Below are 15,790 nucleotides of genomic sequence, written 5' to 3' on the forward strand. Positions count from 1 at the left end.
ATAGGTCACAAACGAGAAGATAAAAGTAATGGTCATGCAATTCATTGAGTATAAAATTAAACTACAAAGTACTTATAAAAAATAAAAATATTTTAGATACTCAATAGAACAAAAAAATTTAATAGAGATTCAATTGAGATTCAATTGAAAATAACTAAATTTACAAGGGATAAATAATTAAGCTTCAAATTGTATAACTAATAACTAAATTTATTAAAGTGCTTGATGTTATCTCTATAAGTTCTATTGTCTTTTTGTTTTATAAACTGAAACACGTGTCATAATATGTTGTAGAGAGTTAAGGAAGGATATATCTTAAGTGCCTTTATGTTATATACACTCCCAAGAAAGTCACCATACGAAAGAAAATATATTGCTTCTATGATAGAAAAAATAAGTTGAGAGAGTAAAAGAGATATCTAAAATTATTTATAGAAAGCACTTAATAAGTCAACATAATATTAATAACAAAATCTAAATAGATATTCTTCTGAAATATCCAAAAATTAGCAAATTTAAAGTATTCAATTTGAAAAAAATATTATTACGTACTCAAAACAAAAAATTGATCATATATAGAGGGAAAATTTGCAAATTTATTTTTTAAAATAAAAAATCTAACAAAATATTTTTGAAAAGGTTAAAATAACATTAAAGTTAAGAAAAGAGGAAAAAAATATTAGTTAGAAAAGTTTAAATAGGAACACAATAACTTTGAAGAATACAACATTATCATTGAGGTTGTCAACTATTTATTGTCCTAGTCTAAAGTATTTTTAAAATTATGAAAAGTTATAAATTCTTCATAGGTTAACCATATTATGAGTTGTAAAAGTTCTTAGTGATTATTACAAGAAAATTGTAAATTTTTGATATTCAAAATGTACGGGTAAGTTCGAAATTTTGTTTTTATATGTTTTTTATGAAAAAAATTTCATTGGTAATTTTGTTGTAGGTAAATACTACTGATGAATTACTGACAAATACATTGGTGGAAAACATTCTTAGTAAGTATAGACGAAAATGTCTATCGATAAATTCTAATAACATCATGATCTCTTAACATTATTATAGGGGAACACAAATCAATCAGTAATATTTGAACACATGTAGCCGATATTTTCAATGTAAACTTCATTTGTAGGTACCAAATATTTTATGAATTTTTTTGTCACTAATTTAGTTTTTCTGTAAAGATATTTTATTTATTTTAGATTGATCTAAACATTTGTTGTATTATTAGTTTAACCAAATCCATGTATTATTTGTTGCCACTTGTTTTTTTCTTATCTTTCCTCTATCTTTATATCTCCACTCTCCCTACTTTCTTCAATTTCTCTCCCATAACTCATCTATTTCAAAATCTGATCACACCTGCAATAGTTGAGGAGTTAGGCTAAATTTCTATCTGATCAAATTTTCAAATAAAGTAAGTTCATTATTACTCTAAAGATATTTTATTCTCTATTTTTCCTTAGGACATAGCCATCAATCCTCATAGAGACAATGGGGTAAGTGTTACTCTTTACTAGTTTTACCATATACTGAATTTTGGTGATTGATCCGATCGGTCATCGGTAGTCGATGACGTCAGCAACAGAGAACCACGTGGACCACTCGCAGGGTGACACGTGGACCAGGTGGCAGAGAGGTCAGGGGGACGATCGCCAAGAGCGGTGATCGGTGGTCAGTAACCAAGTGACCACCGACAGATCAGGCGGCAGAGAGGTCGGGGGACAGATCATCCAGAATGGTGATCGGTGGTCAGTAGCCAAGTGGCCACCAACAGACCAGTTCTCAGACTAACGCCTGAAGGCAGAACGCGAGAAGCAAATAAACACTGATCAGTCATCGGGTGTATTGTCATCGGGGTCTCGTGTTACACGCAGTTAAACTGGGACTGAGGTTCCCAGCGAGAGCGTTACGCATGGATCTCGCATGAGTACACCTCAGGGAATCATGCACGAGAGTGGCCTGAGGGAATTAGTAAACCAGTCAGTGATTGGTTATTCCCTCAACCCATTACGTGCGTGGCATCGTGAAGGGTAAGTCGCCTACGCAGAGAGCAACGTTTGGTGAGTGTGCCTAGACCAGCCACACCCGACGTTCTCCCAAGAGTATGCGATTTGCCCAGATAAGAGAAACATCCTAGGTTACTCCGCAAGGGCGTAACTTAGGCACACAAAGAGAAGCGCTAGAGCCCTTCCAGTAAGTGACACGTGTGTGGTTAGATGTGAGTTGCAGGCCTCCACGTGTCATCATCTGAAAGGGGTGCGGTCCAGACAAAAGTGCACTCCGTACCACTAAGGGTACAGACAAGCGCAGCCAAGCGCAGAGATGTGCAGACATGCACAGACTCTCACGCTCTCACTACTGATTCTGCAGGTACACTGTCTCTGAAAAGCATAACAGGGTTCTGACACATGCCAGAAAAGCATAACAGAATTCTGTTATGCCCAGAAACAGAGAGAGAGACATAAAAGAGGGAATCAGGGAGAGATGGGAGAGATACGAAAAACAGCGAGCTAGAGTTTTTCACACACACTACTAGTTTTCATTCTTTGGTGGTTTTGTGGACTAACTTGATCGTCGGAGTGCAAATGGCCGCTAGAGGCGCCGTCTGTGTGTTTTGAAGTCCACGTTTGGAGAAGCAAGAGAAGGCTCTGAGGGTGATTCTGCAGAAGACGCAGTCGCGTAGACAGGGCAGAGAGTGCTACGAAGCGATTCCTCCACGTTCGAGTTGCCGGCAGGATCATTTGGCGCCCACCGTGGGGCACGAGTGAATCGTTGTCCCGTATATACCACAGTTTTAAAGCTTACCAGAGTTTTATCAGTTTCCTTGATAGAGAAAGATGCCTAGAAACAGACAGCCATCGCCTGCGCCATCCGCTGACGAAGGAGCTGTGACAATGGCGCAGGTCCTGGAAATGGTGCGCACGCTGCAGGATAACGCCGCAGCGTCAAAGGTTGAACAAGAGAGGATGCAGACGGAGTTAGCTGCGTCGCAAAGCAGGAACGACGAGCTGAATCGCGTCAATGAGGAGTTGAGAAGGACGCTGCAGGCGCAGAGGGAACACATGGTTGACGAAAGGGTGTCTAGACAGCCCTCACCTCCAAGAGCGTTCCCCATGCCATTCTCCCCTGAGATCATGGGAACCATGGTGCCTCCCAACCTGGTGGGGGTGAAGGCATCGTTCAAGGGGGTAGAAGACCCAGAGGCGCATCTGACGGCGTTCCACACCCAGATGATGTTGTCTGGGGGTTCAGATGCTGTCTACTGCAAAATGTTTATGAGTACGCTCAGTGGAATCGCCATGGAGTGGTTCGTGAGCCTACCAGAAGGACATATCACGTCTTTCTCTCAGTTCTCGAAGCTCTTCACTGAACAATATATCGTCAACAAAGCACCTGCAGTGGTGTCATACGACTTGTTCGACGTGCGCCAGTACCAAGGTGAGTCGCTGAAAGACTACCTCAACCGCTTTGGAGCACAGGTGGTTAGACTGCCCAGCAAAGATGAAGATATGCTGGTGCACGCGTTTAAGAAGGGAGTGCTGCCTGGCCCTTTCAGCGAGTCTCTCATCAGGAGCCATCCCAGCACCTTTGCAGAGACTCGACGACGTGCGGTGGCGCACATAGTGGCAGAAACAGAGGTTTCTGAGAAGAGGGGAAGTGCTGCACCACCCAGACCACGTGGAGGGCAAGGAAAGCCACAACAAGCAAGGGTGCATGAGGCCAAGGAGGGGAAGAAGGTGCGGGAAAAACCTCGTCCCTATGCACCAGGCAAAGACCAGAGCAGGGGGCGTGCAAGGGAGAATAACGCACCCCCGAGATACAACTTCATGGTGGAATTGGCGGATCTCATCGCCCTTCCTGCTGTAGCAGCAAGACTACGAGTACCAGAGAAGACAGATAAGGTACTTGGAAGGAAGAAGAATGAATGGTGTGAGTTTCATCAGGCTTTTGGCCATACACTTCATTCCTGTTTGGCGTTGGGACACCAACTGGCAGAGTTGGTGAAGTCTGGTTTTCTAGCAGATTACCTGCGTGAGCCGCAGGGTGATCGCGCGTCAGGATCCCAGACTGGAGAACAGCAGCATGAAGTCCCTGTGCATGGGGAAGTGCAGACGATCGCGGGAGGCTTCTCTGGTGGGGGATGCACAGCTTCACAAAGAAGGAGATACGCTCGATCGGTGATGGCGGTAGATGCAGTGAATGAGAGTCATTACCCTGAAGTGGACATTATCTTCAGGAAAGCTGACCTACGGGACGTTGTCCCGCACGACAACGACCCTGTGGTCATTTCTCTCATCACAACAGGAAGACGAGTGCATAGAGTACTCGTAGATCAAGGAAGCTCGGCGGACGTCATGTTCTGGCCAACATTCAACAAGCTACAGTTGTCCCCCGATCAGCTAAGACCGTATACTGGTTGTCTCTACGGTTTTGCAGGAGATCAGGTAGAGGTGCGGGGATACATCGAGCTGAGGACAACATTCACTGATGGAACGACAGCCCGCACTGAAAAGATAAAGTACCTGGTGGTGAACGCCCCTTCTGCGTACAATGTCTTGTTGGGGAGGCCAACACTCAATAGACTGGGCGCAATACCATCGACGAGGCATATGAAGTTGAAGCTGCCGTCGATGGAGGGGACCGTGATAACCATCAAGTCGGATCAGGCTGAGGCAAGACGCTGCTATGAGAACAGCTTGAAGCAAAAGAGAAGTGTGTGCCACGTCACCACAAAACCACCACCAGGCGTGCGCGAAGAGCGATCGGTGGTCAGGGAGACACAGAACGCTCAGAGGATGGAGGATGCTGCGGTGGGGGGCTCCCAGGTAGCCCAGGTTGAAGAAGAAGAGGAAGGCGCGATCACTCCCCGCGAGTCAGGGATCATGAGGGCGGTCATCGCCAGTGAGAGAAGGCCCCACCCAGCTGAAGGATGGGTCGAAGTGGACATCGGGGGAAGAAAGTTCAAGTTAGGGGGATCCCTCGTTGAAGAAGAGCGAAGGCTGATCGTGGGTGTGATTGAGAAGCACATGAATGCCTTTGCATGGTCAGCATCCGACATGCCAGGAATCGACCCCGATTTCCTCTGCCATCGGCTGTCGATGGACCCTATGGTTCGACCTGTGCGACAGAGGCGAAGAAAATTCAACGAGGAGAAGAGGAAGGTGATCCACGACGAAGCGCAGAAGCTCCTTGCCGCAGGCCACATCAGAGAAATCCAGTACCCCGAGTGGCTAGCGAATGTGGTACTGGTTCAAAAGGCGAGCGGCAAGTGGAGGATGTGCGTGGACTTCACTGACCTCAACAAGGCGTGCCCCAAGGATTCTTACCCCTTACCCAGTATAGATGCTCTAGTTGATAGCGCCTCGGGGGGAAAGCTACTCAGCTTCTTGGACGCTTTCTCGGGGTATAACCAGATCAGGATGCACCCAATGGATGAATGCAAGACTGCGTTTATGACGGAACGGTCTTGCTATTGCTACAAGGTCATGCCATTTGGGTTAAAGAATGCGGGGGCTACCTACCAGCGGCTCATGGATAGGGTGCTCTCGCCCATGCTGGGAAGGAACGTACACGCCTATGTAGATGACATGGTGGTTACGTCCCAAGAGAGGAAGCATCATGCAGCTGATCTGGAAGAGCTATTCACCACCATTGCCAAGTACAGGCTGAAGCTCAACCCTGAGAAATGCATTTTTGGTGTAGAGGCTGGGAAGTTCTTGGGTTTCCTCTTAACAGAGCGGGGAATCGAAGCCAACCCAGAGAAGTGTGCGGCGATCGTGGCGATGAGGAGCCCAACGACGGTGAAGGAAGTGCAGCAGCTCACCGGTCGCTTGGCGGCCTTGTCCCGGTTTATGTCCGCTGGAGGGGAGAAAGGTCACCCATACTTCCAGTGTCTCAAACGCAACAGCAGATTTCTCTGGACACAGGAGTGCGAGGAGGCCTTCATCAAGTTAAAGGGGTATCTGGCAAGCCCACCAGTCTTGCGAAAACCTCAGGTAGGCATCCCTCTTCGTCTATATTTTGCTGTGACGGAGAGAGCAGTCAGCTCAGTCCTGGTGCAAGAGCAGGACCAGGCCCAGAGGCCTGTTTACTTCGTGAGTAAAGTGCTGCAAGACCCTGAAACAAGGTACCAAGCCCTCGAGAAGGCTGCTCTGGCGGTGGTGTTTTCAGCCAGAAGACTCAGGCATTACTTCCACAGCTTCACAGTGGTGGTGATGGCTGATCTACCTATCCAGAACGTATTGAAGAAACCCGATGTAGCAGGCAGGATGGTCAAATGGGCGGTAGAATTGTCAGAATTTGATATTCAGTACGCGCCCCGAGGACCGATCAAGGGGCAGGTGTTCGCGGACTTTGTAGTCGAGCTGTCATCAATCGCGACACCTGCAGAGGGGCTAGATTTCTGATGGGTGTTATCGGTGGATGGCTTCTCTAATCAGCAGGGGAGCGACGCGGGAGTCATCCTGGAGGGACCAAACGGGGTACTGATCGAGCAGTCCCTCCGCTTTGCCTTCAAGGCTAGCAACAATCAGGCGGAGTATGAGGCCCTGATCGCAGGAATGTTGCTAGCAAGGGAAATGGGAGCAAGAAATCTGCTGGCCAAGAGCGACTCTTTACTGGTCACCGGGCAGGTTACGGGGGAGTTCCAAGCAAAGGATCCCCAAATGGCAGCCTACTTGGAGTATGTGCAGCTCCTGAAGACGTCCTTCGCCGAGTTTGAGTTGGTGCACGTGCCAAGAGAGCAAAATGCCCGAGCAGACCTGCTTGCCAAGCTGGCCAGCTCAGGCAAGGGGGGGGAAGCAGAGGACCGTCATTCAGGAGACCCTGAAGGTGCCGCGCGCGTTCGTATCAGACAACCAGGTGCTTCATGTATACAAGTCAATGGAGCGTCTAACGATCGGTCATCGGTCGTTGACTCAAGAAACGCTGAGAGCACCGAGGGTGAGATCGCGACCGTCAAAGACCGATGAGTCGATGGAGGTCCACGCGGAGAAGGAACCCGACACCTGGATGACACCATACCAGCTATACTTAGAAGATGGTGTACTCCCGCTCGATCTGGCAAAAAGAATAAAGAGGGGTTCAAGTAAGTTTACTCTTATAGATGGAAGCCTATTTAGATTTGGATTTTCTCACCCTGTGCAGATCTGTGTACACGGCGAGCAATGCACTAGACTCATGTCTGAGCTGCACGAGGGGGTGTGCGGAAGCCACGTGGGTGGTCGCGCTTTGGCAAGTAGAGTACTCCGCGCGGGGTACTACTGGCCAAAGCTGAAGGAAGATTGCATAAGGTTTGCTCAGCGATGCAAACAGTGTCAACTACATGCAGACTGGCACAAGGCACCCCTTGAGGAGTTGAGGTCCATCCATAGCCCGTGGCCATTCCATACATGGGGGATTGACATCCTAGGACCCTTTCCCCTGGCGACAAGGCAGATGAAGTTCCTCATCGTGGCCATCGAGTATTTCACCAAGTGGGTGGAGGCAGAGCCAGTCGCACACATCACCGCACAGAAAGTCGAACACTTCGTCTGGAAGAACATTGTCTGCCGCTTTGGAATACCCAAGAGGCTGGTTTCCGACAATGGCACCCAGTTCACAAGCCATCAGCTGAGGAAGATGTGTGAAGAGTTAAAAATACAACAGGTTTTCGCTTCAGTGGAGCACCCACAAACCAATGGGCAGGTGGAGTTAGCAAATCGAGTGCTGCTCAGGGGGCTGAAGCGAAGACTAGACAAGGCCAAAGGAGGCTGGGCAGAGGAGGTCCCCAGAATTGTATGGTCTTATCACACCACCCCACAGTCCAGCACCCATGAGACACCCTTCAGCCTTGTCTATGGGACAGACGCCATGATTCCTGTAGAGATACAGGAGAGCTCCCCCAGATTCTTGAACTTCGTTGCTGAAGAGTCCAATGAAGAGCGTAAGGTGAATCTGGATCTGCTAGACGAAGTGTGAGAAGAGGCCAGAGTCAGTGCTGAAGCTGTGAAGAGAAGAGTAGAGCGGAGGCACAACTCTAAAGTGAGGCCTAGGCGCTTCCGAGAAGGTGATCTGGTGATGAGAAAGGCGCATCAGAATGACATGCAGAACAAGTTATCCCCAAAGTGGACAGGCCCGTACAGAGTGGTGGAGACATTGGAGAACGGAGCCTATCGCCTAGAGACTTTGGAGGGAGGAGCAATCCCCAGAACGTGGAACGCCACCCATTTAAAATTTTATTTCAGTTAAAGTTGTACAGTAATGGCGTTCTCGCGCTAAAAGATACATGCTTTGTATGTGGTGGAAATAGTTGAACAGACAAGGGGGCACTCTTTTCCCTAAGGAGGGTTTTTAACGAGGCCACCCAATTAAAGAAAAATTTCCAGCATATCAAGTGTGCTCAAGTATTAAAGTTAAAATCCTCCTTGCCCCAGGTGCAAGTGCAGGTGATTGGTTAGGCCCTACTTGCCCTAGGCGCAAGTACTGGCACCGATCTAAGTCTTCCTCACCCCAGGTGTGAGCGCAAGCAGTTAAAGGTTTGAAAAGCCAGGGGTGCTAGTAAGACCAAGCGAGGGAAAGGAAAGGTTTTGACAAAATGTCCTCACCCACTTGGCATACACCAATATTGGCCCAGTAAGACCCTTAGTCCGAAACCCTTCTCACCCCAGGAGTGAGGTAGGGAATGAGCGACTCAACCCGCCAAAGGGTGATTACCTTGGGGAAAGTAAGAGGGGTTAGCGAGAAACACTTTTCTTTCTCGAAGACGAGGCATCACCTTGAGCGATCGATGTCGAAGTCCTCTATGCACTTAGTGCTAGAGCGACAGAGAAGCTAAGTAAAGACTAAAGAACGATCACTGATGAGTCGTCAGTAATTGGCTAGTGGTGCAAAGCAGCGCACGAGGACTGTTAAACACTAAGCCGAGGGAATAGCCAGTCGTGATCAAGTAGAAGTGAAAGAATAAGAGAAGCAGATCACGCTAAGCCTAAGCTGGTTAACACTTAGTCGCGCGCAAAGTGAAAGACAAAGCTCAAGATCGCGCTAAGCCTAAGCTGGTTAACACTTAGTCGTGTGCGAAAGGAAAGGTAAAGCCCAAGATCGCGCTGAACCTAAGCTAGCTAACAGTTAGTCGCGCACATAAAGATAAGTGAAGCTCAAAGAAAATACAAGGGAAGAAACTTATGCAAGAAAAGAAGCATTGAGATATTATATTCATAGTCAAGTCTTATACAATTTTAAAGTACAAAGAAAAATTGTGCAGAAGTTAAATCTACAGAGAAGAGAAAAGTTTAAGGGGCAGGAGGGATGAGCTTTCCATCCACCACTTCATGATAGGTGCTGAACTGCGAGAGGTCCAGGTCTGGGAGAACGCATCTGATTTGCTCGAGTGCTAGCTCGAATCCATCTGTAAGGGCATCAGCACCCACGTTCATCAAATCAGCCTTCTCCACCTCCAGTTCTTGCTTTGAAGCCTCCGCAGCATCTCTCTCAGTGGTGACGGCAGCAAGGGAGGAGGCAGCTTCAGACAGTTTGTCCACCACCTCCTCAAGTCTCTTCTCCCCAGCAGCAGCTGCTTCTTTGGTGGACTCGAGCTCCCCCACTAGCTGAGTATTTAGTTGGCGCAGGGAGGAAGTCTCGGCCCTAAGCTCCACCACCGCGCAGTCCAAAGAGCTCACCGTCTGCCCCATCAAGATCTCCGTCTTGATGGTCTCTTGGACCTGCGCTAGGTATTCCCTCCTAGCCTTCTCCACCATGCCTCGCATCAGTTCAACGGACCCTTGAGCAGCTTCGAAGTCACTTCGCAGTGACTCCTTGTCGTGCTCAAGCTCCTTCACCCTCTTCTCCAGGGCTAGTTGCTTGCGATGCTGGGTGGAGAACTCCAGAGAGAGCACTACCTGCCTTGCCAGGTGCATGTCCACCTCATCACCATTCCACTCGACGAGCTCCCGGTTGCTTATAAGCTGTCGAACCAGGGTGATGACCCTGCTGAAATTCTCGTGGGTGGCCCCAGAAGCGCATGGGCGCGAGCTAGACCCACCACATTCAGCAGTGGCGCTAGGGATTGGCAGCAGTGGTGGTGGTGCACCCCCAGTTTGGGCAGAAGCGCCCCCAGCAGGATGAACGGATGGACCAGGTGATTGGCCTGCTGGGGGGGAAGATGGCAGTTTGGTAGTTGGAGGCAACTGCTGGCCTTGAGAAGGAAGGTTGGTGGGCTCTGAGGCAGTTTGAGCGCAGGGAGGAGGGGAATACCATTCCTCTACTTCCACCACCTCAATCTCTCCAGGCTGGAGAGATGAGGCCCCCTCAACTGCTGCTCTCTTCCTTTGGCGGTGTACAAGAGGAGAGCCTAAGCTCTCCTCTTCAGTTGAAGCAGCAGCAGCAGCAGATGAAGTGGAAGCCTTCACCAGCCTTTTCCTTTTCTTCCCTTGCTCGGGGCCTTCAGCTGGCGCGACCGAGAGGGGAGGGGCTGCGATGGGCTCAGTTGTAGAAGAGGAGGACCCAGTGCCTTTGGTTCCCCGACGCTTGGCAAGCTCCAGCAAGGCCAGCTTCCTGTCTTTCCCCGTCATTGAGTCTGCATAGACGAGAAAAGGAGGGGTTAGTTGGCCAAGTTATGCAAGTAAGTCAAAAAGCACATAAAAACATGCATGAGAAGAGGCAAGTATCCTAAGAAGTGCAAGAAGAGCTACCTATATATTTTTTCAGCGCCACCACATCAAATTCATCCTTGATGAGGCGGGCGGAGTTGTACTTAGCCCCCAGGAGCAGCCCACATAGCTCGCGCTCGTAGGGGGCCATAGCTTCGAGGCCCCTGGACTTCTTGAATTCAACTCCAGGAACCCAGTAGGGGGGATATCCCTCGAGCAGATTTGGACTTTGAGGGGTAGCAGATATCATGTAGAATCTGCCCTTCCAATCTTGGAAGGATTGCTGGTACAGGCCCAGGAGCACCCGACCAGCAACCCCGTTCAGGCTGACCCAGGACCTGTCCCCAGGGTTCTTCGCTTCGAAGAAGTAGAGGAACACGTCCACGGAGGCGTTGTGCCCGAAATAGCTGCAGAGGATCTGAAATGCCCGGATGAAGGCCCAGGCATTTGGATGGAGTTGGCAAGGCGCGACGTTTAACTCCATCATCAGCTCCTTTTCGAAGAAAGTGAAAGGGAGGCGCAGCTTCAACCTCTTGAAAATAGCGGAGTAGATGAAGACGAAGGGCACCCCATTGGTGGCCCTGTCATCCGCGCAGATAGGCATTCCTCGAGGAGGAATGCGGATTTGGATGTTGATGTCATTCTCCCTGTCGATGGAGCAGGAAGGCTCATCGGGGTTGCGACTTAGCAGGGACATGAGATGACCCTTGGGCAGCAGGGTGGAGGTTTCAGCGAGCAATGCCAAGGGAGCCCATTCGTAGACTCTGGCATTGTCGTGGTAGGAGGTAGCCACAGGCGGTGGTGGAGCTGGCGCACTCGCGGAAGGCTGTGCACCAGAGGATGGCGCACTCGCGGAAGGCTGTGCACCAGAGGATGGGGCAATGATGCGCGCAGTTTGTTTCAAGCGAGCCATCGTGAGATAGCTGCAAATGGAGAAAAAAATGAAAAGGTCAGAATAAATGGAAGAAGAGGGAATGATGAATGTTTCGGTGAAAACAGAGAGGGGAAAGGAGAAGGAGATGCCCAGGTGAAAAGAGAAGGAAGAAGAAGCAGAAGTCAGAGCGAGGGCATGAAAAAACCCTAGCGCGGGTTCGAGAGAGGGAAATAAAGAAGATGAATGCATGATAACCAGAATGATAAATGCAATCGGTAAAGATGACCAAAAAGGGGCCAGGGAGAAGAAAAACCATACCTTTGGATGATCGCAAGAGTTTGGGAAGCAGAAAATTTGAAGAAAGATGGGTGCGCAGAGGAGAAGTTCGCAGAGAGTCTGGGAGTCGAATGAAGAAGATGGAGGAACAGTGAAAGGGCGCGCCAATTTGAATAAGAGAAGCGCTAGCGACGCATAGCGCTGGCCGTTGATGGGGCCACGTGTTGCGAGATTAAGAGAAGAAGTCCAAACGTTAAAGAAGCAGCACGTGAGGTGGCACGTGAGGCGGCCCCACTTGCCACGTGGACTGAGGGCACGACCACTTAGTCTCTTCGCTGAGAACGAGTTCTCGACTCGAGACTGGGGGGCTTGTGATCCGATCGGTCATCGGTAGTCGATGACGTCAGCAACAGAGAACCATGTGGACCACTCGCAGGGTGACACGTGGACCAGGTGGCAGAGAGGTCAGGGGGACGATCGCCAAGAGCGGTGATCGGTGGTCAGTAACCAAGTGACCACCGACAGATCAGGCGGCAGAGAGGTCGGGGGACAGATCATCCAGAATGGTGATCGGTGGTCAGTAGCCAAGTGGCCACCAACAGACCAGTTCTCAGACTAACGCCTGAAGGCAGAACGCGAGAAGCAAATAAACACTGATCAGTCATCAGGTGTATTGTCATCGGGGTCTCGTGTTACACGCAGTTAAACTGGGACTGAGGTTCCCAACGAGAGCGTTACGCATGGATCTCGCATGAGTACACCTCAGGGAATCATGCACGAGAGTGGCCCGAGGGAACTAGTAAACCAGTCAGTGATTGGTTATTCCCTCAACCCATTACGTGCGTGGCATCGTGAAGGGTAAGTCGCCTACGTAGAGAGCAACGTTTGGTGAGTGTGCCTAGACCAGCCACACCCGACGTTCTCCCAAGAGTATGCGATTTTCCCAGATAAGAGAAACATCCTAGGTTACTCCGGAAGGGCATAACTTAGGCACACAAAGAGAAGCGCTAGAGCCCTTCCAGTAAGTGACACGTGTGTGGTTAGATGTGAGTTGCAGGCCTCCACGTGTCATCATCTGAGAGGGGTGCGGTCCAGACAAAAGTGCACTCCGTACCACTAAGGGTACAGACAGGCGCAGCCAAGCGCAGAGATGCGCAGACATGCACAGACTCTCACGCTCTCACTACTGATTCTGCAGGTACACTGTCTCTGAAAAGCATAACAGGGTTCTGACACATGCCAGAAAAGCATAACAGAATTCTGTTATGCCCAGAAACAGAGAGAGAGACATAAAAGAGGGAATCAGGGAGAGATGGGAGAGATACGAAAAACAGCGAGCTAGAGTTTTTCACACACACTACTAGTTTTCATTCTTTGGTGGTTCTGTGGACTAACTTGATCGTCGGAGTGCAAACGGCCGCTAGAGGCGCCGTCTGTGTGTTTTGCAGTCCACGTTTGGAGAAGCAAGAGAAGGCTCTGAGGGTGATTCTGCAGAAGACGCAGTCGCGTAGACAGGGCAGAGAGTGCTACGAAGCGATTCCTCCACGTTCGAGTTGCCGGCAGGATCAGTGATGTTTGGATAACATGTTTTGGTTCCCTATATTTTGAAGTAGTTTCCCTGCTAGAGTTGAAGTTTTCATTGGAATATAGAATTTCAGATTAGGGAAGCTAACTTTAACTTTGAATAGTACCATAGGGTATAAGATCTGAATGTGGAGGGGATGTGGTCCCAAGTTTCAATTTCTCTTGCAAGGATGTTATTTGATGAAATTGTTTGATTTTATGTTGTGCAAACATGTATAAATATTAGATTTGATAGTTTGGAAGTTAAATATTGTTTTTTATACTAGAAATGTTCTTGAATGTTATGAATTTTTAAATGTTCTGTGATTGAATGATATGTATTATATGTGAATGATGAAAATGTTTGGTTGTAAGTTTTAGTGTAGTAATTTTTTATATATACACTGTAGGTGGTTATTATTAATGATGGACTTAAATTCTAAGTGAGTTGGAGGACCTAGATATTTGGGATGAATTGACATTGTGTTAATGACATTTTTTTAATTATGATGAATAGAATTGCGACATCTTCAAATTGGAATAATATGGAATGAGTAGTTGCACAATGAGTATGGAATGAGTCACGAATTAGGGTAACTTGTTTTATAATCTGGCTTCAAATAAAGATAAATAAAGCATGTTAGATAAGTAGTACTTCGACAAAGTGGAGTTTTATACATAGATATCCAAAGAAAGTGTCAAGGTTGTCTTCAAAGATAAAAGTGGAATTTTCTTTGGTTGGTGCTTAAGCAGGGTTGGTGTTAATGACACTTTATAAAAAGGCTTAATCTGAATAGTAAAGTTGAAAAAATTAAATTGGAGAAAATAGATTATTAGGTAAAGTATGCTACCATAAGGAATATCGATATTGTTGGTGATCCTGCCTGTTGACCAGAACGTTGAAGCTTGCCTCGTCAAACTTGGATCGACGTATGCACCGCGTCAACCTCCGTCCTTCGTCACGATCCACCTCAAGAACCTGCAAAAGAACAGAGCGGCGCCGCTGCGGCCGATCGCACTCCAACGCCCAAGTCAGTGACCGAATCACCAAATACTAAGAGCAACACTCAAGAACTCTCTCAAGGAACCGTGAACCAGTTCTCTCTCTCTCAGTATACTCAAGAACTCGCAAGCGTAAAGAAGACAATCTGAACGTGCGTACCTCAGAAGTTCGTTGGGAAACCCTTATATACCTGGGCACTTTCTCTCTCCTGGCAGTTACACACCTGGACACGTGGCTCGCATCCAGTCGTACACGTGCCATCATCTGGAGCCTCCTTGACTTGGGCGCTGCTTCTGACTCTCCTTTGGCTAAGTTACTTATGCATGATACTACTAAGTGCATAGCTGTCCTGGAGTGCGATCTCTACTGGATTGGCGAGTTAGGGTGCCTTCGTACACACCTTCCCTGTGGTCTCGCCGGCCGCCTTCATAATTTGCACCACCTTCATCTTCGGCGATGTGCTTGTTCCGGCGATCTCTAATCACTTGGTCGCCTGAGTTTACATCTGGCGACTTCATCTTTAACCCGGTGACCGCCGGTTCTGGTGTGCTGGAGATCGGAGCACGCCAACTTAATAACTGGCGACCTCACGAGCCCCCCGACTTCCTTCCCTTCTGCTAACCTGGCGTCTCGTCAACATGCCTATACCGTAGCTTGGTGCCACGTCATCACTTCCGACTACCAGGGCGGTACACAAGCCCCCCAGTCTTAAGCGAAGACTTCTCCAGCGAAAAGACTAAAGGAGTCACGTCAATACCGATCTACGTGGCGCTGGCGCAGAACTCCAAGCGGTTGTACTTTCTGCTTTCCTGACGCTCCACCAAACACTCCTCCCATCGCTCGACACATGGCTTCATCAACGGTTACCTTCAATTGACGTTTGCGCTTCCCAAACTTATTCGAAAAACCCTTAAACCCATTTCGCTCCACTGTTCCATCACTTTCTTCTTTTTCTCAGACTCTTCAGCTTTCTTCTGCAAAAGCTCTCGACGTTCTTCAACCTCCAAAATCATCAACTTCCTTCATCGTTCTTCCGATCATAAAAAGGTACTTCCTTTACTTTTTCTGCTGGTTTTTCCTGCATTTTGACCGATTCGCATCATCCTTTAACTGTCTGGTGCATACGCTGTGGGCTGTTTTCTCTGTTTCTCCTTTCTCGTAACTTAGGGCTTCGTCTTCGTTACAACGAACCTTCGTTCGTTCGTTTTTCACCCTTCTTCCACGATCGAGTCAGCCTCCGCGAACCCTGATCACCTTTTCTTTTCTTCTTCCTTTGCAGATGGCTTGCTCAAAGATTACCCCAAATCCTCCTCCCTCGTTTCGAAACCCTTCGTCTCAAGCACACAACCAATCGCGAGCACCTGGTGCTTCTTCTTCTCAGGCTGAGAGGCCTGCACCCTCTCGCTCTAACCTGGCTCAGGCCACTCCCCCTGT

This window comes from Phaseolus vulgaris, chromosome 8 (assembly GCF_051622355.1).
Source record: "Phaseolus vulgaris cultivar YP4 chromosome 8, ASM5162235v1, whole genome shotgun sequence".
Taxonomy (NCBI): domain Eukaryota; kingdom Viridiplantae; phylum Streptophyta; class Magnoliopsida; order Fabales; family Fabaceae; genus Phaseolus; species Phaseolus vulgaris.